Below are 10,229 nucleotides of genomic sequence, written 5' to 3'. Positions count from 1 at the left end.
CACAGGTTCTGTACCAAATATGAGACCTTTCGATTTTTCTTGCCGGCGGGTAATCTACGCGATTGTTTTTCAAAAGAGCATTCGCTCTTACTCAATTCTATAGTAACTCACAGACAGTCAACGTGATGCACATGAATGTATGAATTAATAACAAAAAGGTGGTGTTCAGTTTTGGGGTACAAAAATTATTCAGTGATTTTTGGGGTATTATAGCTTTTTTGTGCGTATAGTCTTTAGGTCCAACTCGAAATCTCGAATAGACCAATTTACCCCCTCTTCCTCCCCACCCCCCACCTTGACTATGACCCGTGGATAACGTTAGCTACACAATATGCGCATTTTTGGTGGTGCGGAATATGATGTCTCGTTGTGGCATGTTGTAAACATCCGCTTTCGTTTTCACAGTATTTCCCTTCGTCATTCAAGCAGATGCTCTCATTAACAGCTTGCAATAAGACTGAGTGAAATCGCAAAAAGTAAGTACATCATGAACATCATTAATGTGGGTGTCTATAACTTGTAGTAAAAAACCGTTTCTTAATATATTAAGAGCAATCACTACCCTAACAATCCTGGTGGATGCTACTGCTCCACGCTTGACGCATTTTACACTGATTAGCTGATTTTAGTGTAGAAAGGTCTATCATTTGATGTTTCAGACCGTTGAATTGTTCAAATCGACGTCGACTGACAACCTTTTTCGCATCGATAGATAAGGAACTGAATACTTCTTTGTAACCATGCGTTGAGTATTTTTTTTCAACTTTCCGCTGTGCCGAAAACAGCCTGTTTCTTAACACAATGTTTGAATAAACTTTCGCTTGGAGTAATGGTTCCAGATATTGAGTTTGAATCATTATAAATGTACATGATCCTGCTAGGAATGCAGTGGACGCGTTGAGGTACTTATCGAATCAATATACTTTTCATAGTTAGACCAAGAGATAGACTAAATGTAAGAAAGACACCCAAACGTTAAAGAATGTAAGCGACAAGTCATTTTCTGTTTCTTCATGCTTATTTGACTTTAATTCCATTGAGTGTGTTGGCATTATTCAGGCATAACGGTAGTTGTTTTGCATAGTAATGCCTAAATGAATTTTGGATTGGCAAACAGTATGAGGCTCTCCTGTAGTACATAAATGACTGTAGTGCTCGTTGGGTATATACCTTTTCTGTGCGTATAGTCAGCTTTAGGTCCAACGCAGAAGTCTTAAATACGCCAATTTATATTACTCCCTCTCCCTCCCTCTCCCCACCGTCCTGACTATGACTCATGGATTGATTGTGCGGAATATGATGTCACTTTGTGGCATGTTGTAAACATCCGCTTTCGTTTTCACAGTATTTCCCTTCGTCATTCAAGCAGACGCTCTCATTAACAACTTGCAATAAGACTGACTGAATTCGCAAAAAGTAAGTACATCCGATGACATCAAAGCTAGTATACAAATCGGTAACCCATATTTAGAAAAAAAATTCCTTAAGATATTATTAAGAGCAAGCACTACACTGACAATTTATTGGGGTGGATGCTGTTCCATGCTTGACGCATTTTACACTGATTTTAGGGTAGAAAGGTATTAATATCATTTGATGTTTCAGACTTTAAAATTGTTCAAAACGAGGTCGACTGGCAACCATTTTCGCATCGATAGTTAATGAATAATATCTGTTTGTGACCTGACCATACGTTGAGTATTTTTGCCAAACAGGCTGTTTCTTACCGCGGAGTGTAAATAAATTTTAGCCTGCAGCAATGATTGAAAATATACAGAACTTGAATCATGAGGTAACTTACGAAGGTACTGTTCATAGATCGACTAAGGAAATAAATGTAAGAAAAAGACAACATCCAAATGCTAAAGAATTGAACCGACGTATTACTGTTTCTTCAAGCTTATTTGAATTTCATTAAGCGCGTCGGCAATATTCAACCATTACGGTAGTTGTTTTGAATAGTAATGTCTAAATGGATTTTGGATTGCAAAACCGTATGAGGCTCCTCTCTGGTATATAAAACGGGGAGTTTTAAAAGAAGGTGAAAAAATCGACAGGGAAAGTAAGCAAACCCCAGGAGGCCCTCGTTACAAAATCGTTGCACACAGTATTTGGGGTATAACTTGTGAAGTGGTTTTTCTCAGATTATTAAAATGTAAAACGACAGCAGTTGGAGTTGTACATGTCGTGGTACCTTTTTTGGGGTATTTGACGTTAAGGAACTACACAAATGAACTGAACCATTTTCTTTGTTTTTTATTTGTTTTTATTTGTTGGTCAACTAAAAAAGCCATGGCGATTTATGATTGTTACTGCCATTTATCGTTGCTTCACAACAAGATTCATGTATCCTTCAGGAGGGTTTTTAAAATAGTAAATAAGAAATACATGATTAGCTGTGTGTCAATGAGCTAAGTAGGTCGCCTACCCTGACAGTAGAAACACGGACGTTGTCGTGCAATTGATTCAATGATTTCTCTCTCGATTCCGCTTGTTATTTCTCTCTGCTCTCTACTCGCGCCATTCTCCGCTCATCTTAACGCCTGGAACAGGCACCTAACCACAAAATACTTCACCGAGCTTCCCACCCCTGGGCAGTGACCTTTGAATTGTGAAGGCTGCAAGCGAAACCAAATGGTACCAGAGCCGTGAAATATGCAATTCAAATGCTCATTTTTGGGGGTTTGATATTACCACTGAAATAAAAAACAGACGTCAGGCAGAGGCATATTGAAAAGAAAGAAGCCGCCGTTGACTCGGCCTGTTTTTTCTTCAGTCATTCAAGCAATAACTCTTTATAAATACCATGCTACAATAATTTGCTATCCGAGCCTTCAGGGGCATCCAACGTCAATTTTCGGAAAATATCTGTTCGGATGACGATATGAGATCTAGAATTTCGGAACATTTTGAATTTCGGATCTCGGAACATTTGTTGCAAAATTTCTTGCTTGCCTGCCTCTCCTAGGATTTTCGAACATCTGAGCATTTTAACGGATTTTTACCCTAAAAAGGTCACTAGAATTTTCGGGAGCCTTTTTCAGGCTAAAATTTTCGAAAAGGTAAGTTTTGATCCCTGTAGTTTTCGAAACTCACTAGACTTTCAGCTAGGAAATCCGAACAGATGAAAAATTTTAAGGGGATAAAAATATACCTATATCTACCATTAAAATACTAAAATACGTTCAACAATGCTATGTTTAAGTGGTTTGAACCAAGAGAGGATAAAGGGGACAGAGAAGGCATCCCCCATACACACCCTATTCCATAGGTAATTCGTCTCGATTTATTTTTAGAATCGGGATAAAGTTACCTCGCGTGCTGCGTGGATGTTTCGTGGAGGTTTCGCATGACTAAACGTCGTGCAGAACATGTCGGGCGAAAAGCAATGAAAGCGTAAAGAGATCGAGAGCATTTCTGAATATTGAAGCGAAATGAGCCGGCGCTCATCTAGGAAAAGGGAATCGCTGGACTCTTTGACAACCCGTGAAATCAGTTTAACTCGAAGTTGTTGTAACCTCAGTGCTTTAATAAAATGAGAAATTTCGCAGGTCTATTGAAACCGGTCGTTTGTACAATAAAGCAAGTAGGACGCCGAGTGTTATTTTTGTTGAATAATAAACGACTAATAAAAGAATAAGTGTCAAACCAGAAATTGCTCTCTTCAAACTGTAAATTATGAATGATCCTGAGAGAATATTCAGTGTGTTAAGGATTTCCCTGATGTTTTGTTAGCTCTAGATCTATACAATAGGGGAAGGGCAATTCTTTTTAATTTCCATTTCGCTGACACCGCTTTAGTAGAAATCTCTCTTTAGTTGTTTTCGTCGACAAAACGAACAGCAATATCGCTCTCCGCGTCTTCCGCCATTTTTTTCAGCGTCAATTCGTGAAGGACGCGTGGCTCTGAGCGTGGGTCATCCACGCAGAACACATTCGCGCTATGTGATTGGCTGTTGGCTAATCCCCCTTGGGATCTGTGGTCTTAAAAATAACTCGAGACGAATTACCTATGAAATAGGGCGGTATGGGGGATGCCTTCTCTGTCCCCTTTATCCTCTCTTGCTTTGAACTATATTCTCGTTGGGTGCCCCTAAGCCTTGGTCGTAACAGTAAGTAGTGCATCATTTACATCAACTCAGCTACAAATCGTGTGGCTTTCTATTTGCAGTAATAAAACTGACAATCGGGGAATGGAATGCTTGATGTGGGGCATCGCGCGCTAAATCTGTTCAAACGAAATGGACTTGCGACCTTGACAGCAATAGCTTAAGAATACTAAGGTATCTTTTGGCGACCATGTGTTAAGTGTCAGTAGTTACCTAGCCCAGGCGGTGACGAAGAAAATGAGCTGTTTTTTGGAAACAAACTTTTAACAAAGTTTAGCCTGTAGCAATGTTCACAAGGTATACTATTTTGAGACGTGTTGGACCTGAAGTATTTTATATCGATTCTCTCCTCGTTTAGAACGAATTTCTTGACAAGACAGCAAAATTCATAAGTCTCCAGTCTCGGTACGAGAAAGCTATTTGATGTTTGAAACCTTAAAATTGCCCAAAACGACGTCGATTTAGCAACCCTTTGGCTTTTTTGCCGCAATGGTTATGAGATACTAGCTCTTTAATTTGTAACCGAGTGTTGAGTGTTTAAGTCAACTAGCCACGGTTGCGAAGATAATAGACTGACTCTAAACGTATAGTGTAAACAATTTTCTAATTTTTAGCCCATATACAGTGCTATATAGCAATGGTTCAAAATGTTGAGCCTGAATCGCACACATGGTCCTGCTAAGAATGCGGTTCACGAACATGGGATACTGTTCTTAGATGGACTAAGACACTAAATGCAAAACGTGGTGGAAAGAATGTATACAAGCGACGTGTTCCTGACCCTGTTTCGCCAAGCTTTTTCAACCTCTCCATTGATTGTGTTGTCAATTCAGGCATGACGGAAGTTGATTTGCATAGCAATGTGTAAATGAATTTTGGCCTTCAAAACTGTATAAGGCTCTCCTTTAGTTTATAAAATATATGCATTTTTGAACGGATATATTGAAGGAAGATGACGGAGAAGAAAGAGCCCGTTAATTGGGCTCTCAGTGTCGTTTGTCCGACCCCACCAGGGAACAGTCGACAGCAAAACCCGGGGGGACCTCCCTTACAAAAATGATTGTGCTTCTTATACCCTATTGGCGTATAAATTGTGAAGTGGTGCCGTTTACGGTGCTAAAATGTAACATTCTTAATTATTCAAGCAACTGTTATACGAAAAACATGTATGGCTGAACTTTCATAGAAAGTGATCGACCTACAGTTTCAGGTTACCAAAAAAATTATTAAGTAAGCGTAATATGAAGAAGAAAGACATGATTAGCTGCTAGTTGACGAGCTGAGTAGGTCGAATACACTGAAAATGAAAATACTGACACCATTGTGGAATTGACATATTGCTTTCTTTTTCGATTCCCGCCCGCTTGTTATTTTCTCTCTGCTCTCCACTCGCGAAATTCTCTGCTCATCTAAACGCCTGAAACAGGCCAGTACTTACCATGAAAATATTTCACAGAGTAATTGCGGGCAACAAAAGGAGCCTGCAGATTATTCGTGGACAGCGACACTCTATTAACTGTAAAGCAAAGTTTTTCCCAAATCTGTCCTCATTCTTGGGATGCTCGTGTTGTACCGACTAACATACATGGTATGTGGCCGCGAAAGCCCTGGTGTTGAGTTTAAAGTCCGTCTAATGTCCCAGTAATCACGTGAAAGTACATGCAAGGGATGCAACAATCATTGTTCGATTCGCAAGACCACGTAATTCAGGTACACAAGTAATGAGTCTTTTCGATTCTCCTTGCCGGTGGGGAATCTATTTACCCAGGAAAATGAAAGTAGAGCCTGGTCTCAGCTTAGTACGAGACGAGTTGTCGGGAAGAAACAAATGTTAGCAAAGTCTAGAAGTTCCTGTAAATAAAGTTTATTCAGGTTTTAGCGCAGTGCATGGGTTTTGTATTTTTATACATTTCCAAGCATGTTACGTCGCTTCTGAAAGCTTCAATAGGCTTCAAACTCCAGAGGTAAACTAAGCTTTTTTCGTTATTTTCTTTTGCATATCAATACAAGGCCTTTGGTCGTTAAACACAGATTGAATACCCGATTGAATAATAAGACTTCATGCAGTCGTGACTGTATACATTTCAGGTTGACGGTTGTGTCACGCATTACTGTTTTCATTGTATCTTTGAATGTGAATACAGCCTACTCTCTTCGCTCCTCACCATTCGCAGGTTAATTGTATCTAAGCAACTGTGAATAAAATCATAGAATTCAATATGAGTACTGTTTACTGTGTTGTTCAATTCAGTTTCTACGCTCATGATCCGCAATAATTAGTTTTTTGCCACTGGAACTAAAACGGCTTTCTCTGATTCACGTAAACAATTATGAAAAGGGTTCTCATCAATCACATCTGTAAGGTAAACTCACATGTTAGCCTCCTAACCATCGGTTGCTGTGAAATATGCAATTGATATGAGTATTTCTTTAGTCTCAAGTGGTTTGAATTACGGCGAAAATAAAAACAGATGTCACGCACAGGCATGAAAGATCCCGTTTCCGCTTTGACACTCTGCTTCCCTTGGTTTTTCGAGTAGTAACTCTGTAATCATGCTACAGTTGTCATCTTAGCCTTCTTCGTTAACAGTAAGTATATCATCTACAAAAAACTGACAATCTGGGGAAGCTTGGCAGAAAGGTTGTTTCAACAACCCTAAATTGTTTAAAGCTACTAAGCGATTGTTTGTGCTGCGGACCCTCAAGAGAGTTGGACTGGGCACTAACGATCTCGTGTTAGTCTACTGTAGTATTGTTAGATCCAATGTTGAGTACGCCTCGCCAGTTTGGGCTGCGATCCCTTTATATCTTGATGAGTTAATTGAGTCTGTACAGCGGAAAGCCCTCAAAATAATATTTGGCCGGCTATGCGGAAGCCTTGGTCTTGGCCGGCCTGGAGTCTCTTAGTGACAAGAGAGTAGGAGCTTGTAAGCGGTTTATGGCTACTGCACACCAAATGTCCCCCCCCTTAAGAACATCATCCCTTCTCCTGCCGCTTTTGAGTCTCATTACAGTATGAGGGTCCAACTTCCAAGACGTCAACATGGTCATACCAGAAGAATTAATGATTTTGTAACTTATAAATTTCAGTGAATGTATGTAAATGGTTAATTGTATGTGACAATGACCTTCCCCAATAATTCAGTTATTGCTGCAAGTGGGTGAAATAAACAGAATATCTATCTATCTATCTATCTATCTATCTATCTATCTATCTATCTATCTAACCGGCAGCCTTGGCAACAATAGCTTAGGATTACTAGAAATACATGAATCGCAGGACCTCGCGAAGGACTTCGGAGGAACGGCAAGAAGTTGAACGGGAAATAGGGAAGAAAATATATAAATTTAAAAAAAACTCAAGCTATATAAAAAAGCAAAACAAACCTACAATAACTAATAAAAAAAACTAAACGTTTTGTTGACACTAAGCTAGGTGGAACTTATTGTGAACACAACGATAATATTCTGGGCGTCGATAAAACCCGGAACATGGAACATTCCGGAACATGCTGGAACATTCCGGAACATCCCGGAACATGAAAAAATAAAAATAATTTTCATGAAAAAAAAAATCTAATAATAATAAAATAATTTTCGTAAAAACTATCAATAACGTAAAATAACAAAAGAAAAACGAAAAATAATGAAATAATCAAGAAAAAGAAACTGGTATCCTCTCTGCGTATGAGAAAACAACATTTTGTCGCAACAAATTAAAATTTGTTGGGCGAGTGAGGGTTCATGCAAATGACAGTAACGAGTGAAGGCTTGCTTCTAAATTCAAAATATATTAAAATAGGTCGCGAGGAGGGGGTTTTTTAAGCTTTCCTCACACAGCTACCTCTTGTAATTGTTTGCCGTGAGTTAATCATTTGGCGGTTATCCATTTACGGTTCTGCAATGGTCTGAAATGTCTGTGCAGTGTTTCATGTCAAGCCAAGTTGGTAAGTAGCTCATTTCAAGCCAACATATAGTCTCCTTATATATAAACGACATTTGCTTACTTGAGGTGCTTTGCTTTACTTGAACATGAATTACTTACAGACTAGGCGGCTCTGTGAACTTAAGAAGAGTATAGGGGCTCCTGTGTTTGGATTTTAGTGGACAATACTCACATTCGTGGTAGTTTCTATACTATTTACAGTCAGCATGATATTTCAGACGTCTCCTCGAGTCGCAAGAGGAGTTTGCGAGGAGACGGCTAAAATTCAGGCTAACTGATAACAGTTAGAAACTACCGCTGCGCTACCACTGCCACTGCAACTATTCACGGCGAATGTGAATCTTTAAATTTAATTATCCAAGTCCAAAGCGACGAGCCCCTAAGCTCTTCTTACGGTCGCAAAGCCGTAAATGGATAACCGTTAAACAGCATAGCAAACGTTTACAAGAGGTGGCTGTGTGACGAAAGCTTCAAAACCCTCTCCTCGCGACCCATTTTGATATATTTTGAATTTAGAAGCAAGCCTTCACTCATTACTGTCATTTGAATGGACCCTCACTCGCCCACTGCAAAAAATTCATTGCGACAAAATATTTTCTCATACTCGGAGATGATACCTGTTTCTTTTCTTTCTTTGTTTGGTTCTTTCTTTATTTTTCGTTTTTATGTTATGTTATGTTATTTATTTTGTTATTATAAATTTTTACAAAATTGTTTTCTATCTATTGTTCCTTTTATTATTTGTTATTATTAATATTATTTAATTAATTAATTTTTTTTTCATAAAAAAAATATTTTAATTTTTTCATGTTCCGGGATGTTCCGGGATGTTCCAGAATGTTCGGGAATGTTCCGGGATGTTCCATGTTCCTGGTTTTATCGACGCCCTAATATTTTATTGAAAGGCATTTCCCTAGAACTTCCGCCAGCGCGCCTTGTATAAAGTTGATCGCGCCCTATTAAACACAAATTCAAAGATACCTTTCAGAAGAATGACTGCTGTTTTGACGGTGAAAACCCAACGTAAACTCATTTCATCGCATTTCAAGAACAGATGCCGAACTAAGCCGATACGGTATAAACTCGTCTGCTATGAAAACGTGTTTTGTTACCTCGATTTTCGCTCATATCTTAAGGCGTATTATCAAAAATCGCTCCATTTGCTCTTAAAAGTACTTTTGCATTCTAAATTCATTGCAAAGAGCACTTAACGACCGCAAAAAACCGAAACCCATAGAAATATGACTAAAGCGTAGACACTTTGCGGTGTTGCCTGGAAACACAAAATGTTCCGTGACGTCACACACTAGATGACGTCAGGGCGGACGCCATCGCGATATATGCAAGTATATATAGACCGGCCGACTTTGCAGGTCGCTAACACCACGCGCGGGACAAGCGCTTAACGCGCGACAAGATTATAAGCCTCGCGAAGCCAGGCGCCTTTGGTTTCTCACTTCGCGCGCAATACACATTTGATTGATTATTAGTGTGTCCGCCAGTTGTAGCATGACGAATGAGTTGCCTGTTTTTCATGCACAGAAATATTAATGTCCAAAATAAGTTTGGGCTTGCAGTACAGTATGTGGCTCTATAAGTATTAAGAGGATCCTATTCGAAACAGGCCATATTAGCAGAAGGCGTTGAAATAGGAAAAGCTAGGAAAAGGTCATTCGGGAGCCTATAAGGCTCCTAAATCTTCACCCTCAGTCGTTCCTTTAAACTCGAATAACGGCCCATCATTTTTCTTGAATTTCACGTCACTTCTCAGTCGTTTTAACTCGGCTAACTCGAATGGTTCGATCCAGTTCTCCGCTATCCCTTCAGACTTCGAGTTACCTAGATTCTGCTATTTATATGGGAAATCGCGCAGCTGGGAAACAGCAACGTCAGTCAAAACGGCCGACACTTCATATGATATAATAGGACAGGTGAGAGTGAAAACAAATGCTTTTTGTAATAAAAATGCCTGTGACGTAGGTCAAAATTGCCTACACTATGGGGTTTACTGAAAACGTAGTTAAACCTCTGAACATATAGACATTTGCTGCTTTTGGATCTGTTTCAGGTACATGACGTCACAGTGAACGTCACTTATGCCGCCGTCATAAAGTAAAATAAAAAGAAGAGTTTCTAATACAGTAAAAAACCGCGTATAAGAACCTCATGATTAA

General features: G+C 39.3%; 1 protein-coding gene across 2 annotated transcripts in view; it reads left to right on the top strand.

Annotated features, from left to right (window-relative positions):
* Positions 1-436: 436 nt before the first annotated feature.
* The window catches only part of LOC140924385 (uncharacterized), a 158,870-nt gene continuing 149,077 nt past the window's right edge, over positions 437-10,229 (top strand). Inside the window, exon 1 of one of the 2 annotated variants that reach the window (XR_012164264.1) lies at positions 437-476. The gene's annotated coding sequence lies outside the window, so the exon portion shown is untranslated. The remainder of the gene's footprint in view (positions 477-10,229) is intronic. The other variant, XM_073374419.1, reaches the window with a different exon arrangement.

This window comes from Porites lutea, chromosome 14 (assembly GCF_958299795.1).
Source record: "Porites lutea chromosome 14, jaPorLute2.1, whole genome shotgun sequence".
NCBI lineage: Eukaryota > Metazoa > Cnidaria > Anthozoa > Scleractinia > Poritidae > Porites > Porites lutea.
The sequence above is the reverse complement of the archived record's forward strand: the minus strand, read 5'-3'. Positions and strand labels throughout refer to the sequence as shown.